This window comes from Passer domesticus, chromosome 11 (genome assembly GCF_036417665.1).
Source record: "Passer domesticus isolate bPasDom1 chromosome 11, bPasDom1.hap1, whole genome shotgun sequence".
Taxonomy (NCBI): Eukaryota; Metazoa; Chordata; class Aves; order Passeriformes; family Passeridae; genus Passer; species Passer domesticus.
The window spans coordinates 32,438,476-32,456,187 of record NC_087484.1 but is presented as its reverse complement, the minus strand read 5'-3'; the positions used below and the strand labels follow the sequence as shown (position 1 = coordinate 32,456,187).

Genomic DNA, 17,712 nt, shown 5'->3' with positions numbered 1-17,712 from the left:
GCCTGGAGGTCTTTGGGGGTGTTTGGGTGTGGATATGACAGTCTGGTCAAGACAGAGAAAGCTAAATAAGCTTTCCCATGCATTGGTCTGGGAACTGTTAGGGAGCTGGAGAGAAAGAATTGTAAACAAGTGGTTTACTGAAGGGTGTTATCTTAATTAGCCAGTCATGTGAAATGTGTTGATTAAATGACCAATGAAGTCCACCTGTAGCAAGCCAAGGTATAAAAGAATAGGCTTGAACAAATGGGTGGCTTTTGGCCCTTAGCCTTCTCATCTGAGTCTGTGTCATCTCTGACTCAACAGTGACATTTGGGGATTTATGTGGGCTATTCTTCGCCTTGTGACCCAACAGGAGCTTCTCTAATAAACTTTGCCTGAAGCTGCCACTGTGCCCATGACAGGACCCCCTGTGAGTGTCCGGGACATCCCGGCTCTTTGGCAGCCTGGGGACTTCTGGGATGTTACCATGGAGCCCCTGTGAGTGCCTGTGACAGATGGGTGCCTTTGCAGCCCAATGTGCCCTGGGATGTCACCATGGAATGGCTGTGACTGCTTCTGAGCACACAGCTCTTTACCATCCCCAGAAACCCCTGGGAGGTGTCCATGGAGCCCCTGTCTCTGCCTGTGACATTCCAGCTCTTGAACAGCCTGGAGTCTCCTGGAATGTCCCCATGGAACCCCTCTGAGGGCCTGTGACAAATCTGATCCTTAGCAGGCAACCATCCCCAGCCCCCAGCTGCTATGGTCAGTTTCCATGGCAACCATCCCCAGCCCCCTGCTGCTATGGTCAGTTTCCATGGCAACCATCCCCAGCCCCCTGTTGCTATGGTCAGTTTCCATGGCAACCATCCCCAGCCCCCTGTTGCCATGCTCAGTCCCTTGGCAGCTCCATGCACACCCCAGGCCAGGGGTGGGTGCCATGGACACCAGCTCAGGCCTGCAGCCAGAGCCCGTTGCCATGGCAACCATTGGCAGCCCCATCCCCAGGGTCATGGGATCCCAGATCCACAGAATTGGCTGAGCTGGGAGGGACCCATCAGGATCCTGGAGTCCAACTCCTGGCCCTGCACAGGACACCCCAACAATGCCAGCCTGGGCCTGGCAGCGCTGGCCAAACGCTGCTGGAGCTCAGAGAGCCCTGGAGCTGGGAGCCTTCCCTGGGAAGCCTGGGCAGTGCCCCAGCAGCCTCTGGGCAAAAACCTTTTCCTGAGATCCAGCCTGAGCCTGCCCCGACTCAGCTGCAGCCGTTCCCTCCAGTCCTGTCCCTGGGCACCAGAGGGAAGAGTTTCCCACAGCCCCAGCCAGGGACCCGCTCCCAAGGCTGTTGCCATGGCCACCAGGGCTGGGACCAGCTGGGATACTCGGTTTCCACGGGCCGGGTTCAGAAATGGGATTCCCCAATTTCCTGCTCCCGCTAACACCGCGCTGCTGCTCGCTGCCCTCCCACCTCCCATGGAAAGAACAAAAGGCAAAGATCCCAGGCTGGGATAAGAACAATTTACTGGGAACAGCAATGAGATAAGGAATAAACAGGAACAAAAGCAATATTGATAACAGAAGGGATAAGAAAAACTATTTACAGGGAAAACTACAACATCACCACTGAGTGGCTCTTCCTGGCCACGTATTTCCTCCTGCCTGGAAAGGACACCTTTCTCCTCAGGGAGAGAGAGAGAGTCCCTTTCCTGCCCCTGGCAATGACCTGAGGTGGGAGTGAATGTAATGACATGGCTCTGGCCAGACCCTCTTGTTCTTCAATCCTACATCAGGTCACTAGCAGGGGCAGGAAAAGTGGCAAGTGTCTTCCCACCATGGATCACAGGGAACATGGATCAGCAGGTCTCTTCCCAATGCGGGTTCTCCAATGGGGGATGAAGCTGGAGCAGCACACGAGGCTCTTCCCACACTCAGGGCACTTGCAGGACTTCCCTTACTGGTGACTCTGTTGGTGTTTGGTCAAGTTAGAGCTGTGGGTAAAGCTCTTCCCACACTGGGGACACTCGTAGGGCCTCTCCCCGCTGTGGATGCACCGGTGCCTGGCAAAGTTTGAGTTGCAGTTGAGGCCCTTCCTGCAGTCTGGGCAGCGGAAGGGCCTCTCCTCTGTGTGAATCCATTGATGCTGGAGGAGACTGGAGCTGGTCTGAAACCTCTTCTGACACTCGGGACAGTCATAGGGCCTCTCCCCGGTATGGATGCGTTAGTGAGTGATGAGCTCAGAGCTGCACCTGAAGCCTTTCCCACACTCCCCACACTCGTAGGGCCGTTCCCCAGTGTGGGTTCTCTGGTGCACGATCAGGCTGGTGATCCACCAGAAGCTCTTCCCACACTCCAAGCACCTGTGAGGCTTCTCCCCATCAGGAACCTGCTCATGGACCACCAGCTCCAAGCTCTGGCTGAAGCTCTGTCCACCTTCCTGGCACAGGGTGGATCTTTACTCCTCAGAGCAACCTGGGCTGTGTTTGCAGCCCCTCCTCGTGCGGCATCTCCAGGGCTTTTCCTCCCCGTTGGGTTCCTGCGCTGTGGAGCCACTCAAAACAGCCTCTGCCACGAGGTTCTGCCGCGGGGATTTGTCCTCCCTGCTCTCCATGCTCAGCTCCTGCTCTGGGGGAGGAAGGACAAGGACAGGATGGCATTTGCCTCCGGGCCACAGGCAAGGGCAAGGAGATGCCCCCAGGCTGTCCTGCAGCAGGGGGCTGTGCTGGGCTGGGAGATGGAGCAGGAGAGAGGGGAAAGGGGCACTGACTTCCTCCTCACCTGCTTGCATGTTCTGGGGCATTTTCCTCACAGCCTCAATGGGGGTTGGCAATGGAAATCCTGGTTTGAGGAAAACAAAGGATGAGCACATTGACTCTGAAGGTCCCTCTGCCCAAGTCCATCTCTACAAGTCACCGGCCATTGGGGCTCCAGAAAAACCTCCCAAACGCCACGAGTCAGCCTGGAAAAAGCCTCCCAGGAGTTCCCCACCCCTGCTCCCTCCCCTCTGCTGTTCAGGGTTCCCCCTGTCCCAGCTGCTGGGGTCACGCTGGCATTGGGGTCCCCCTTCTCCTCGGTGCCCGCCCTCCCCAGCCTGCTGGCAGTCCCAGCAATCCCAAAAGCTGCCCCCTCTATTGCTCCCCATTCAGGGATGCCTGGGCTTTTTGGGCTCCCTTTTGGGCTCCCTTCTCCCCTCATGCTCTGCTCCGGGCTGCAGGGGCTCCAAGGAGTCCCCCCTGCCCCTCTCCAGCCTCTGCAGGCTCCCGCCCATGGCGGCGCTCCCCCCTCTCTGGGCTCCCCACTTTGGGCTCCTGGGGGACACAGGGCTCTGCTCCTCCAGGCTGCCTCTGCCGCCAGCCGCCACCGCCACCCCCGATGTCCCCCCGAGGGGCCTTTTCCGCTCAGCCTTGCACTTCTTCATTCTCCAAACATCCCCCAAAAAACCCAACTGGGAGGAGCTGCGAGTGGCTGGGAGCATGCTGGTGGTTACTGGAAAAATCTGCGCTTATACTGGGATCAGCTAGGATCACGCTGGAGGTGACTGGGATCATCCTGGCAGTGAGTGCCACTGCACTGAGGCTGACTGGGAGTGCTTGGCAGCAAATGGGATCATACTGGGGAATAATGGGAGGGACTGGCAACATGCTGGAGGGAACTGGCATACACTGGGAGATACTGGGAGTGACTGGAACCAAATGGGAGGGTGAAAGAGAGCAACTGGAACCATGTGGAGCACAACTGGTTCATACTGGCAGGGACTGGGAGCACACTGGGCTCATCTCTGGATCATACTGGGAGGGACTGGAGCAATACTGGGAGAATCTGAGAGCGACTGGGAACACATCCTGCACATCATCCCCCATACTGGGCCTGACTGGGAGCAACTGGGATTATACTGGGACCACACTGGGAGGGCTGGCATGTGATAGGGATCCAACTGGAGCTTACTGGGATCATATTGGGATTGAAAGGGAGCGACTGGGATCACACTTTGGCCTACTGGGAGCACCTGAGAGAAACTGGGATCATGCTGCAAGCAAACTGGAGGAACTGGGCAGGACTGGATGCATGCTGGAGGCAGCTGGAATGTTCTGGGCATGACTGGGGGATCACACTGGGAGAACTGACACCTTCCTGGGGCACTGGCAGCGCCTGGAAATGACTGCAGACATGCTGGGACAAGGTGGGAAATGTTGGGGGGTTGTGTGGATTTTGGGGGGTTTGGATTTTGGGGGTTTTATTGGCGCTTTGGGGGAGTGTTGTTCTGGGGGTGTTTGGGGGTTTATTGATTTTTTTTTTTTTTGTATTTTGGAAGGTTTTCCTGGGATTTTCCTGGTTTTTTGGGATTCTCATAAATTCTGAGAGTTTTTATAGGATTTCTAGGAGATTTTGAGGCATTTCACTGGAATTGTGGGGGCTTTTAGTGGGATTCATTGGGGATTTGGTTTTTTTCAGAATTTTCGTGGGATTTTTGGGGTTTTGTGGGTTTTTTTTGGGTGTTGCCATGATTTCTTTGGGTCTTGGGGGGGGATTTTATGGGATTTTTATTATTTAGGGGACATTTTTGGGGGGATTTGCGAGGTTTCATCGGGATTTTGGGGGTTATTGAGATTTCAAAATATTCTGTGGGGTTTTATTGGGATTCTAGGATGTTCTAATGGGATTTTGTGAGATTTAATTTGGATTTCATGAGTTTTATTGGGACTTTTGGGGCTTTTAAGGAGATTTTGATGCCTCTCAGCCCTTCCGCAAACCCTGGGACAACCCTAAAGGTTCCAGACGCCCAAATCCCCCACAAATTCCACTAAAAATCCCAAAATTTCCAAGAAATTACAATAGGATCCTCCAAAACCCCGGAGAATCCCACAAAATCCCAGTGAAACACATCAAAACTCAAAAACCTCCCCAAAATTTCGCTAAACCCACTCAAAAACCAACCCCCCAAGCCCCAATAAAATCTCCCAAAATCCAAAACTCCCCAATTCCATAAAACCCCCAAAATCCCATAACCCCCCAAAACCCAATAATTCTCTCCAAAACCTCTATAATTCCCCCTGAACTTCCATCAAATACCCAATAAAGCCCTAAAGAAGCCCCAAGATAATCCCCCAAAACCCTCCTAAAATTCGTCAAAATTGCCCCAAAATCACAAAAATGCCCCCCCAAATCCCCCCAGACTCTCTGGGGCCGTCCTGGGTCAGGGGCACCGGCCGGTGGAACAGGAGCCACCTCAGGGGCCCTCGGAGCTCTGTGGGGAGGGGGCACCATGGGAGACCCCCAGAAACGGGAGGGGGGGGTGGAACCCCTGTTGTGCCCCCTCGCCCCGAAACCCCCAGACCCCGGTTCAGGGGGGGCCTGGGACCCCCGGGACCCCCAAATCTCCCCCGGACCCCTCCAGGAGCCCCAAACCCCCCCAAGGTTGGCCCAGGATCACCCTGGACCCCCAAAACCTTCCCGGGACCCTCAGACCCCCCAGTTCTCCACAAAATTTACCCCAGACCCACCTGAGACCCCTCTCAAATCCATCAGACTGCCCCAAATCCCCCTCAGACCCCTCAATCCCCCCCAAACCCTGGGAAATCCCCTCACACTCCGCTAAAGCCTCCCAGATGCACCTCAGAACCCCCCAGAGCCCCCCAGCTCCTCTCACAATCCCCCAAAATCCCCTCAGACCCTCCCAATTCCCCTCAGATCCCCCTAAATCCACCTGAGAACACCCAGACCCTCTCAAGCTGCCCGGAAAGATAACTAAAGCCCCCTCAGACCCCCTCACTCCCCCCAAACCCACCGCACACCCCCCTATTTCCCGTCAATCTCCCCAAAATCCCCAATTTCTCCTCAGACCGCCCCAAACCCCCCCAGTTTCCCCTCAGCGCCCTCCTCAGCCGCGCTCGCTTCTGAATCTCCCGCCTCCGCCGCCTGCACGGGCTCCCCAGCCAATAGCGGCGCGCCCCGCCCCGAACCAGCCAATGAGGGCGCGGCTCCCCTCAGCAGCGCCCGCCTCCCCGCGGCGCTGCAGCCAATCAGAGGCGAGGTGCAGCGGCGGTGCCGGTGCCGGGCGCTGCAGAGAGCGGGGGCGGCGCTGGGAGCGGCCGGAGCGCTCCGGGAGCTGCTGAGGCGGCCGGGACAGGGCCGGGAGGGGCTGAGAGGGGATCGGGGGGGCGTGGGAGGGTCCGGGGGGCTGGGGGGGCTTTGGGGAGGGTTCCGGGGTGTGGGGAGGGGTCTGGGGAGGGGTCTTGGCTGGGGGATCGTGAGGGGTCAGGGAGGGTCTGGGGAGGGGTCCTGGGGCACTGTGGGGGGGATCTGGGGGTGGGGAGGGGTCCTGAGAGGGGTCTTGAGGGGGGTCCTGGGGGTGCTGGGGGCACTTTGGGGTTCCAGGGTGGTCCTGGGCCAACCTTGGGGGCTTTTCAGGGGGATTTGGGGTTCCCGGGGGAGATTTGGGGATCCTGGGGGTTCCCAGCTCCCCCCCTCCCGTTTTTGGGGGTCTCCCATGGTGCCCCCTCCCCACAGAGCTCCGAGGGCCCCTGAGGTGGCTCCTGTTCCACCGGCCGGTGCCCCTGACACAGGACGGCCCCAGAGAGTCTGGGGGGTTCTGGGGGAATTTTGGGGGGAATTTTGGGATTTGGGGCATTTTGGGGCTGTTTTGAGGCAGTTTTGGGTGGATTTTGGGGATTACCTTGGGACTTCTTTAGGCCTTTTGAGGATTTTGATGGAAGTTGAGGGTGTATTATTGGGGTTTTGGAGAGAATTATTGTGTTTCAGGGGGTTATGGGATTTTGGAAGTTTTGTGGATTTGGGGAGTTTTGGATTTTGGGAGATTTTATTGGGGTTGGGGGGGTTGATTTTTGAGGGGGTTTAGTGAAATTTTGGGGAGTTTTTTTGAGTATTGGTGTGTTTCACTGGGATTTTGTGGGATTCTTTGGGGTTTTGGAGGATCTTACTGTAATTTCTTGAGGAATTTGGGATTTTTAATGGAATTTGTGGGGGATTTGGGGGTCTGGGGCCTTTGGGGTTGTCCCAGGGTTTGTGGAAGGGCTGAGAGGCATCAAAATCTCCTTAAAGGCCCCAGAAGTCCCAATAAAACTCATGAAATCCGAAATAAATATGGCAAAATCCCATTAGAACACCCTAGAATCCTAATAAAAGCCCACAAAATCTTTTGAAATCTCAAGAACCCCCAAAATCCAGATGAAACCCCGCAAATCCCCCCAAAAATGTCCCCTAAATAATAAAAATCCCATAAAATCCCCCCCCCAAGACCCAAAGAAATCATGGCAACACCCAAAAAAACCCACAAAACCCCAAAAATCCCACGAAAATTCTGAAAAAAACCAAATCCCCAATGAATCCCACTAAAAGCCCCCACAATTCCAGTGAAATGCCTCAAAATCTCCTAGAAATCCCATAAAAACTCCCAGAATTTCTGAGAATCCCAAAAAAACCAGGAAAATCGCAGTAAAACCGCCCAAAATACAAAACCCACAAAATTTCAATAAACACCCCCAGAAGAACACCCCGCCAAAGCGCCAATAAAACCCCCAAAATCCAAACTCCCCAAAATCCACAAAACCCCCCCAACTTTTCCCACCTTGTCCCAGCATGTCTGCAGTCATTTCCAGGTGCTGCCAGGGGCCCCAGGAAGGTGTCAGTTCTCCCAGTGTGATCCCCCAGTCATGCCCAGAATATCCCAGCTGCCTCCAGCATGCATCCAGTCCTGCCCAGTTCCTCCAGTTTGCTTGCAGCATGATCCCAGTTTCTCTCAGGTGCTCCCAGTAGCCCAAAGTGTGATCCCAGTCACTCCCTTTCAACCCCAGTATGATCCCAGTAAGCTCCAGTTGGATCCCAGTCACATGCCAGCCCTCCCAGTGTGGTCCCAGTATAATCCCAGTTGCTCCCAGTCAGGCCCAGTATGGGGGATGATGTGCAGGGTGTGTTCACAGTCACTCTCAGATTCTCCCAGTATTAGTCCAGTCCCTCCCAGTATGATCCAGAGATGAGCCCAGTGTGCTCCCAGTCCCTCCCATGATGATCCAGAGATGAGCCCAGTGTGCTCCCAGTCCCTGCCAGTATGAACCAGTTGTGCTCCACATGGTTCCAGTTGCTCTCTTTCACCCTCCCTTTGGTTCCAGTCACTCCCAGTATCTCCCAGTGCATCCCAGTTCCCTCCAGCATGTTCCCAGTCCCTCCCATTATTCCCCAGTATGATCCCATTTGCTGCCAAGCACTCCCAGTCAGCCTCAGTGCAGTGGCACTGACTGCCAGGATGATCATAGTCACCTCCAGCGTGATCCCAGTTGATCCCAGTAGAAGCCCAGTTTGTTCCAGTGACACCAGCATGTTCCCAGTCACTCCCAGTTGCTCCCAGTTGGGTTTTTTGGGGGGATGTTTGGAGAATGAAGAAGTGCAAGGCTGAGCGGAAAAGGCCCCTCGGGGGGACATCGGGGGGTGGCGGTGGCGGCTGGCGGCAGAGGCAGCCTGGAGGAGCAGAGCCCTGTGTCCCCCAGGAGCCCAAAGTGGGGAGCCCAGAGAGGGGGGAGCGCCGCCATGGGCGGGAGCCTGCAGAGGCTGGAGAGGGGCAGGGGGGACTCCTTGGAGCCCCTGCAGCCCGGAGCAGAGCATGAGGGGAGAAGGGAGCCCAAAAGGGAGCCCGAAAAGCCCCGGCACCCCTGAATGGGCAGAGTGAAGAGGGGGCAGCTTTTGGGATTGCTGGGACTGCCAGCAGGCTGGGGAGGGCGGGCACCGAGGAGAAGGGGGACCCCCAATGCAAGCGTGACCCCAGCAGCTGGGACAGGGGGAACCCCCAACACCTGAGGGGAGGTTGCAGGGACAGGGAACTCCTGGGAGGCTTTTTCCAGGCTGACTCGTGGCGTTTGGGAGGTTTTTCTGGAGCCCCAATGGCCGGTGACTTGTAGAGATGCACTTGGGCAGAGGGACCTTCAGAGTCAATGTGCTCATCCTTTGTTTTCCTCAAACCAGGATTTCCATTGCCAACCCCCATTGAGGCTGTGAGGAAAATGCCCCAGAACATGCAAGCAGGTGAGGAGGAAGTCAGTGCCCCTTTCCCCTCTCTCCTGCTCCATCTCCCAGCCCAGCACGGTCCCGGCTGCAGGACAGCCTGGGGGAATCTCCTTGCCCTTGCCTGTGGCCCGGAGGCAAATGCCATCCTGTCCTTGTCCTTCCTCCCCCAGAGCAGGAGCTGAGCATGGAGAGCAGGGAGGACAAATCCCCGCGGCAGAACCTCGTGGCAGAGGCCGTTTTGAGCGGCTCCACGGCGCAGGAAGCCAACGGGGAGGAAAAGCCCCGGAGATCCTGCACGAGGAGGGGCTGCAAACGCAGCCCAGGTTGCTCTGAGGAGTAAAGATCCACCCTGTGCCAGGAAGGTGGACAGAGCTTCAGCCAGAGCTTGGAGCTGGTGGTCCATGAGCAGGTTCCTGATGGGGAGAAGCCTCACAGGTGCTTGGAGTGTGGGAAGAGCTTCTGGTGGATCACCAGCCTGATCGTGCACCAGAGAACCCACACTGGGGAACGGCCCTACGAGTGTGGGGAGTGTGGGAAAGGCTTCAGGTGCAGCTCTGAGCTCATCACTCACTAACGCATCCATACCGGGGAGAGGCCCTATGACTGTCCCGAGTGTCAGAAGAGGTTTCAGACCAGCTCCAGTCTCCTCCAGCATCAATAGATTCACACAGAGGAGAGGCCCTTCCGCTGCCCAGACTGCAGGAAGGGCTTCAAGTGCAACTCAAACATCGCCAGGCACCGGTGCATCCACAGCGGGGAGAGGCCCTACGAGTGTCCCCAGTGTGGGAAGAGCTTTACCCACAGCTCTAACTTGACCAAACATCAACAGAGTCACCAGTAAGGGCAGTCCTGCAAGTGCCCTGAGTGTGGGAAGAGCCTCGTGTGCTGCTCCAGCTTCATCCCCCATTGGAGAACCCACACTGGGAAGAGACCTGCTGATCCATGTTCCCTGTGATCCATGGTGGGAAGACACTTGTCACTTTTCCTGCCCCTGCTAGTGACCTGATGTAGGATTGAAGAACAAGAGGGTCTGGCCAGAGCCGTGTCATTACATTCACTCCCACCTCAGGTCATTGCCAGGGGCAGGAAAGGGACTCTCTCTCTCTCCCTGAGGAGAAAGGTGTCCTTTCCAGGCAGGAGGAAATACGTGGCCAGGAAGAGCCACTCAGTGGTGATGTTGTAGTTTTCCCTGTAAATAGTTTTTCTTATCCCTTCTGTTATCAATATTGCTTTTGTTCCTATTTGTTCCTTATCTCATTGCTGTTCCCAGTAAATTGTTCTTATCCCAGCCTGGGATCTTTGCCTTTTGTGCTTTCCATGGGAGGTGGGAGGGCAGTGAGCAGCAGCGCGGTTTTAGAGGGAGCAGGAAATTGGGGAATCCCATTCCTGAACCCCAGCCCATGGAAACCGAGCATCCCAGCTGGTCCCAGCCCTGGTGGCCATGGCAACAGCCTTGGGAGCGGGTCCCTGGCTGGGGCTGTGGGAACCTCTTCCCTCTGGTGCCCAGGGACAGGACTGGAGGGAACGGCTGCAGCTGAGTCGGGGCAGGCTCAGGCTGGATCTCAGGAAAAGGTTTTTGCCCAGAGGCTGCTGGGGCACTGCCCAGGCTCCCCAGGGAAGCCTCCCAGCTCCAGGGCTCTCTGAGCTCCAGCAGCGTTTGGACAGCGCTGCCAGGCCCAGGCTGGCATTGTTGGGGTGTCCTGTGCAGGGCCAGCAGTTGGACTCCAGGATCCTGATGGGTCCCTCCCAGCTCAGCCAATTCTGTGGATCTGGGATCCCATGACCCTGGGGATGGGGCTGCCAATGGTTGCCATGGCAACGGGCTCTGGCTGCACGCCTGAACTGGTGTCCATGGCACCCACCCCTGGCCTGGGGTGTGCATGGAGCTGCCAAGGGACTGAGCATGGCAACAGGGGCTGGGGATGGTTGCCATGGAAACTGACCATAGCAACAGGGGGCTGGGGATGGTTGCCATGGAAACTGACCATAGCAACAGGGGGCTGGGGATGGTTGCCTGGTAAGGATCAGATTTGTCACTGGCCGTCAGAGTGTTCCATGGGGACATTCCAGGCTGTTGAAGAGCTGGAATGTCACGGGCAGAGCTGGGGGCTCCATGGAGACCTCCCAGGGGTTTCTGGGGATGGTAAAGAGCTTCTGTGGTCAGAGGCAGTCACAGCCATTCCATGGTGACATCCCAGGGCACCTTGGGCTGCAAAGGCACCGATCTGTCCCAGGCACTGACAGGGGCTCCACGGTGACATCCCAGGAGTCCCCAGGCTGCCAAAGAGCCGGGATGTCCCAGACACTCCCAGGGGTTCCTGTCATGGGCACAGTGGGAGCCTCAGGGAAAAGCTTTATTTCTTTATTACAGAAAATCCTGCTGGGTTATGAGATAGAGGAATGACATCCAACAGCCACCATGGATCCTCAAATCCCTGCAGTGCCCCCAGACTTCCAGAATTCCTTTTAAGAGAGGAGACTGGGATCAGCTGGATCCAATCCTAGCCCCAGAATTTGTCAAAGGTGTAGAGATTGTACAGGTGGAATTGAATCTTAATGCAATTTGTTCCCATACAATTAATGATGTAATATCAGATATATTTCTATAAATATGGCTCTGATTGATTCTGATCATGATTAGAAGAAAGAACTTAACCACAGTTATTTACTTCACAGTATAGGTTCTATAACAATTATTAGAATATTCTGCTTTAGGAAGCAGTTTTGGAGTCAACAGAGCCTTGCTGGAGTGGTTGGAGCCCATTGCAGGCAGAGCCTCCTGCTCCAGCAGGAGCTGCCTTTCCTGTGCCATCAGCAGGGCAGGTCCCCCTGCAGGAAAAGCCCCAGGCCAGCCCCAGCACAGGGAAGGGCTCGGGCACAAGGGCAGAGTGCCGTGCTGGGAGCTGTGCCAGGCAGAGCCTGAGGCACCAAAGGCACCTTGGCAGCAGCAGCTGCTTGCAGGGCATGGCCAGAAGCCTCCCTTGGCAGCCCGGCCTGGTGGCCAGCACTGCAGAGCTGCTGCCTCAGGGCTCATTTCTGCCTGGGCTCTGAAAAGCCACTTCTGCTCCAGGAGCCGGCCTGGGAAGCCATTGGCCCCAGCACCTTGGGCACAAGATATTCATGACAAAACTCCTCATGCCGGCAGAGACACGGCAGGGGCAGAGGAAAGGGGAGAGCCAGGCCCAGGGGACAGGGCTGCCATGGTGATGGCTGTGAGGTCACTGCCCCTGCAGCAGCCTGGCTGCCCTCAGCAGACATTCTGGCCAGAAGCGTTGTGAGGGCACCCAGCACAGCAGAGAACCCACACAACAGGAATTCTGGTTTTGGGGATGAGAGGGTTTCATTGGATCAGGTTGCACAAAGCTGCTGATCTCGGAGTAGTGCGGTGATAGGGAATCCACTGCTCTGGAAAAAGTTGCCGTTTTCTGCCACTCTCATAATTGTAAAATATTTCCTCCTTTTAACAAATGTAAATCCACCCTCATTCAGTTGAAAGATATTGAGCCTTGTTCTGTCACTGCAAGATTTGGGAGAAAATAATTTTGACCACTATTCTTCTATCTTCACAGACCTTGGATAGGATGCAAAAATCTCCCAAGGTGGGGTTTGGAGGCCTCATCACATAAGCAGCGGGAGGAGGCTGCAGGCTCTGGGCTCAGTGGTGTGGAGACTGAGGACAGAACAGGAGTAGTCCAGGAGGGAGTGAAGGGTGGTTTCAGAGAGGCTGGAGCTTTTCTTCATAGTGGGAATGAGCGTGAAGAAGAAATAATCGTGCTAAGGGCAGCTGGGGAGGCCCAGACTGGACACCAGGAGAAAAGCATTTCCCTGTCAGGGCAGCGCTATGGTGCAACACATCACCCAGAAAAAGCCTGGAGCAGCCCAAGGCTTTGTGTGGGCAGGCAGCGGCAGGCAGGAGGCAGAGCTGTCAGCAAAGGAAGGGGCCAGCCAGGTGGAGCAGCGGGGGATGACGACAGCCTGCAGGGACAGAGGCACAGGATTGCTCAGCATCAGAAAAACCTTTCCCTTGCTTGTCCCCACCTGTCATCACTGCCTCCAGTGTTTTGCTTTATCTGGAGATTGAGGACACTTTCTCAGTCCTGTCCCTCAGAAGGATCGGTTTAAAGTATGAGAAACTTCTGTGTTTCACTCTCTTTTTGACTCCCTGAAAAGTTCTCTGAGCACACTCTGAGGGACTGAGTCTGATGCAAAGAGCACCAAAGTTGCAGAGGGTCATTAAAGTCCTGGTGCTGTGTCTGTGCTGCTGAGCTGGGCCGAGCTCCTGGCCCAGAGGCAGCTCCTGGCATGGGCAGCGCTGCAGAGAGACAGCTCTGGCCAGGAGCAGCTCCTGCGCACAGCCCAGCAGGGCTGGGGCACTGCCAGGGCAGCTCAGGGACACCAGCAGGGCACAGCCAGAGCTGACAGGGGCTCAGCACTGGCAGGAGCTGGGGGATGTCCCAGAGGGGGCTGTGTCACAGCAGCACCTCTGTGGCTGTGTCATAGAGGCAGGAGGAGCAGCTGTGATGTCAGCAAGGGGGTGTGTGACAGCACAGAGTGGGCTGTGTGAGGTCACAGACTGCGCTGTGACATCACAGGATTTGTTGTGTGAGGTCACTGAGCAGCTACAGCACCATAGAGGGGATTGTGTGACATCACAGAGCAGGATGTGACATCATGGCATGGCAGTATGACATCGTAGAGCAGACTGTGAGGTGAAAGTGTGTGCTGTGACATTTCAGAGTGCCAGTATGACATCAGAACAATGGTTTTGTGACATCACTGAGGGGGTTGCGATATCACACAACTATCTGTGACATCATGGAGTAGAGTATGAGGCCATAGAGCAGATCCTGCCATCATAGAGGTTGGCTATGTGATATCAGAGAGGGGGTTGTGACATCACTGGGTGATGTGTAACATCATAGAGCAGGCTGTGACATCACAGAACAGACTGTGACATCACATGGTGACTTTGTGACATGACAGAGTCTTCTGTGACATCACAGTGCAGCTGCATGACATTCCAGGGTGGCATCCCAGAGTTGGCTCTGTGACACCAAAAGGGTGCTGTATGACATCATAGGGGGCTCGGTGACATCACATGATGCTGTGTGACATCACAGGGTGACTGTGTGACTTCATAGGGGGCTGTGACATCACAGGGGCTGTGTGAGGTCACTGGGGAGGTCACTCTGCCCCAGCCCCCCTCACAGTTCCCCCCAGAGCAGTCCAACGCTGCTCGTTCACAGCGGGGTCCCCTGTCCCCCCGGGTCCCCCCGCCCCCGGCGCCGCAGCCTCCCCCAGAGGATGTTCCACGAGATCGACCCCAGAGCCTGACACGGGGATGGGGGGCCGGGGCCATGGAGGGTGGGACAGGGGGACAGGGACCCCCCGGCAGCATCCCTGTGTCCCCCAGGGCCAGAGCCTGGGCCAGGGCTCCTTTACCCTGTTACAAACGAGGGCTTGAGAGCGCTGAAAAATCCCCAGCAAGTGATCAGCAAAACCAGATTTAATATTAAGGGACAGCACCACAAAGTTCCTTGGCAAGAGTCACTCCTGACTGGACACTTCAGGCACAACAAAGAAACAAAGCAACAACAAAACCAAAACAACCTCCAGACAATCAAAACAGAAATGAACCGAAAACTGTCCCTTTGTGTGTGTGTGTGTGTGTGTGTGTGTGTGTGACACAAGGATAGTGAGGGAAAGGAGAAAAGGAATACAGCCTAAAAGGGTAACAGAGCTCAAACTGAAAAGGACTTGACTTACACCTTAACCTTAACTGATACCTTCAACTTCACAATTTAGCAGAAGAATGGAGCTTAACAGCATTTAACCTAATTTATAACATCTGACTTTGAAATTTAACAGGGGAAAAACATTTAATACTATTTAACTCACCTATTAACTTATATTAAACATAACGACTTAGCAAAAGAACAACTCTTAGCAGCATTTAACTTCACTTTGACCTTGTGACTTAACCTCACCTCACCTCAGGCCTGACTGACTCAGCTATGCAAGGCACTCCAACCCCTCCAAGAGCAGCATTTCTGCCACATTTCCCCAGCACAGGCACTCCTGTGTGCACACAGACACAAAGAGTCAGTGCAAGGCACCTGTGAGAAATTCCCCTGAGGGCAGGTAATGCTCCCTGTGGATGCTTTGGCATCTCCCCAGCAGGTGAAGGGTTGAGGCTGGAGGAGTGGGGGGATCAGCCCAGGCTCCGTCGTTGTTCAGGATCCCCAAGTGCAGCAAACGGGAGAGTTCCCAGCTGGGAGAGGCCCCACTCAGAGGGAGTCGCTGGCCCAGGAGAGCTCCAAGGGCTCCTTTTGGAGCGCTGTTTTTAGGGCCCCAAGAGAGGGGCTGCAGTCACAGCAATGGTTCATCCTGGCCACACTTGGCATCAACAGCTTTCTTTGGCACTGTGAGAACAGGGATGTTGTGCCACTGAGGGAACACAAACAGTTCCCAGGGCTGCTCCTACAGAAACCAGGAGCTGGTTGGGCACAGCAGTGGCTGGAGCAGACAGTGTTTGTGCTGAGCTGCAGAGGAGCTGAGCCCAGGGGCTGTTGGCCAAGGCCGAGGCCCAAGGAGCATTTCTCAGCTGGCAGGGCGGCCTGAGAAGGGGAGGGGGGAATGCAGCAGCACAGGGCCCATGGAACCAAGGGACCATTGTGACACTGTGGGGGTCTCATGGAATCATGGAGAGCACTGTGACTTTGCTTGGTCTCATGGAACCAAGGGGACTGTACTGTCACTCTCTGGCTCCATGGAATTAGGAATCATTGTGATACTGTGAGGCCCCATCAAATCAAGGGGCCATGTGACACCACAGGGCCTTCTGGAACTGTGGAGACCAATATGACACTTTGGCGTGTCATGGATCCAAGGGTCCATTGTCACACTGAGAGACTCCATGGAGGCAAAGGTCCATTGTGTCATTGCAAAACCTCATGGAACAATGGAGACACCATTAAGAGACTTCACAGCCTCATGGAACCAGGGGGCCATTGTGACACTCAGGGGACTCATGGGATCATGGAGACCATTGTGACACTAAGAGGCCCCGTGGAATAAGCAAAGCATTGTGACACTCTGAGGCCTCATGGAACCAGTGAGACCATTGTGACCCTGGGGGTCCCCACATAACCAAGAGGTCCATTGTGATACTGTGGGGTCTCGTGAAACCAAGAGACCTTTGTGACAGTGCAGGGCTGCATTGAACCAAAGGTCCATTGTGACATTGCAGGGCTCATGGAACAGAGGAGTCACATGTCATTGTGGGGCCTGGGGAACCACAGAGACCATTGTGACACAGGAAGGCCTCATGGAATAATTTGGACCATTGTGAAACTTCAGGTCCTTCTGGAACCAAGGGGCCATTGTGACTTTGTGGGACCCCATTCAAACCAAGGGTCCACTGTGACACTGCTGGACCCCATGGAATCAAAGCTCCATTAGGACAATGTGGGGCCCCACAGAACCAAGGAAACCATGGTGATACTGCAGGACCTCATAAGACCAAGGGAACATGGTACATGTCTGGCTGGTTTGGCCTCCCATGGAGTGCCTTACTGGTCCAGCTGATCTTGGCATGTTGAGGGTCTCTCCTCATCTGCTGCTGAAACACTGGGGCTCCATGCTTTTTTTCTCAATGGAAAAGAATTGTCCTTCTCCTCCAGGCACTCATGGTCAGAATTGGGATTTCACCTCCAAATTAACTTATTTCCAGGGATTGTTCCAAATAGGAATATTGCCAGGACACGTCTGGCTGGCAGTGGTTTCAGAAGGGTCACTTCCTATCTCTCCACAAAACAATGGGGAAGGCTCCATGCTCTCCTTGCTATGGGAAAGAACTGTCCTGTATATCCAGGCGCCCATGGCCAAGATTGGGATTTCATCTCCAAAATTCCCTAAATCTAAAAATTGGTCCCAGACAAAATCTGCCGTTCCTGACAAGTCTGGCTGGCTTTGGCCTACTCAGGCTCTCACCTGGCTTTCATACACTGGGACTCTGTGCTTTCCTTCCTATGGAAAAGAACCGTCCTTGTTATCTAGGTCCCCATGGCCAAATTTGGGATTTCACTCCAACTTTCCCTATTGTGACAGACTGGAGGAGATTGTTGGCTGGAAACATTTTTTGTGTAGGAGAGGAGCGGCAGGTCCAGCCTTGCCCTGCCCTGTAACCCCAGCTCTGCCCTGCCCTGGAACTCCAATCCCTCCAGAGCCTCTATCCCAGCCCAGCAGTGGCTGCCAGTCCCTGGCACAGCACAGGCAATGCTCCACAGCCACCTCTGGAGCCCCCGCCCAGCTCCTGAGTGACCAAATGAGCCCAAGTCCCGCCTGGGGGAAGGGACCACAAAGACCAAGGGGTATTTGTAGCCATGATATTTTAGGGAAAAAGCCTCTGCTGGGATTTTTCCTGTCCTGAGGAGCTGAGAGCCTCAGAAAAGAAATGTAAACAATAACTATCTGCTGCTGTGGAATGCCACAGGTGCATCTTCCATTGGTCCATGTGGATTGTTTTCAATCAGTGACCAATCACAGCCACCTGTGTCAAGGCTGTGAGCAGTCACAGGATTTTTGTTATTGATTCCTATTCTATTCTTGTCTTGGTAGCCTTCTGATCTTCTTCTCTCTGTTCTTTTAGTATAGTTGTAATGTAGTATTTTAGTATAATATATATCATAATAAATCAGCCTTCTGATGAAAATGGAGTCA

The 17,712-nt window shown here is 54.9% G+C and overlaps 1 long non-coding RNA gene across 2 annotated transcripts; it reads right to left on the bottom strand.

Annotated features, from left to right (window-relative positions):
* Nucleotides 1–1,483: 1,483 nt before the first annotated feature.
* Nucleotides 1,484–5,257, bottom strand: LOC135278328 (uncharacterized). 2 transcript variants are annotated; one of them, XR_010345847.1, is made up of 3 exons: nucleotides 3,983–5,257; nucleotides 2,755–2,814; nucleotides 1,484–2,601 (listed from the first exon to the last, which is right to left on the bottom strand). It is a non-coding gene; the product is annotated as an uncharacterized LOC135278328 (long non-coding RNA). The 2 variants fall into 2 exon arrangements; XR_010345846.1 differs by lacking the exon at nucleotides 3,983–5,257 and having other exon boundaries at nucleotides 2,755–3,227.
* Nucleotides 5,258–17,712: the final 12,455 nt, after the last annotated feature.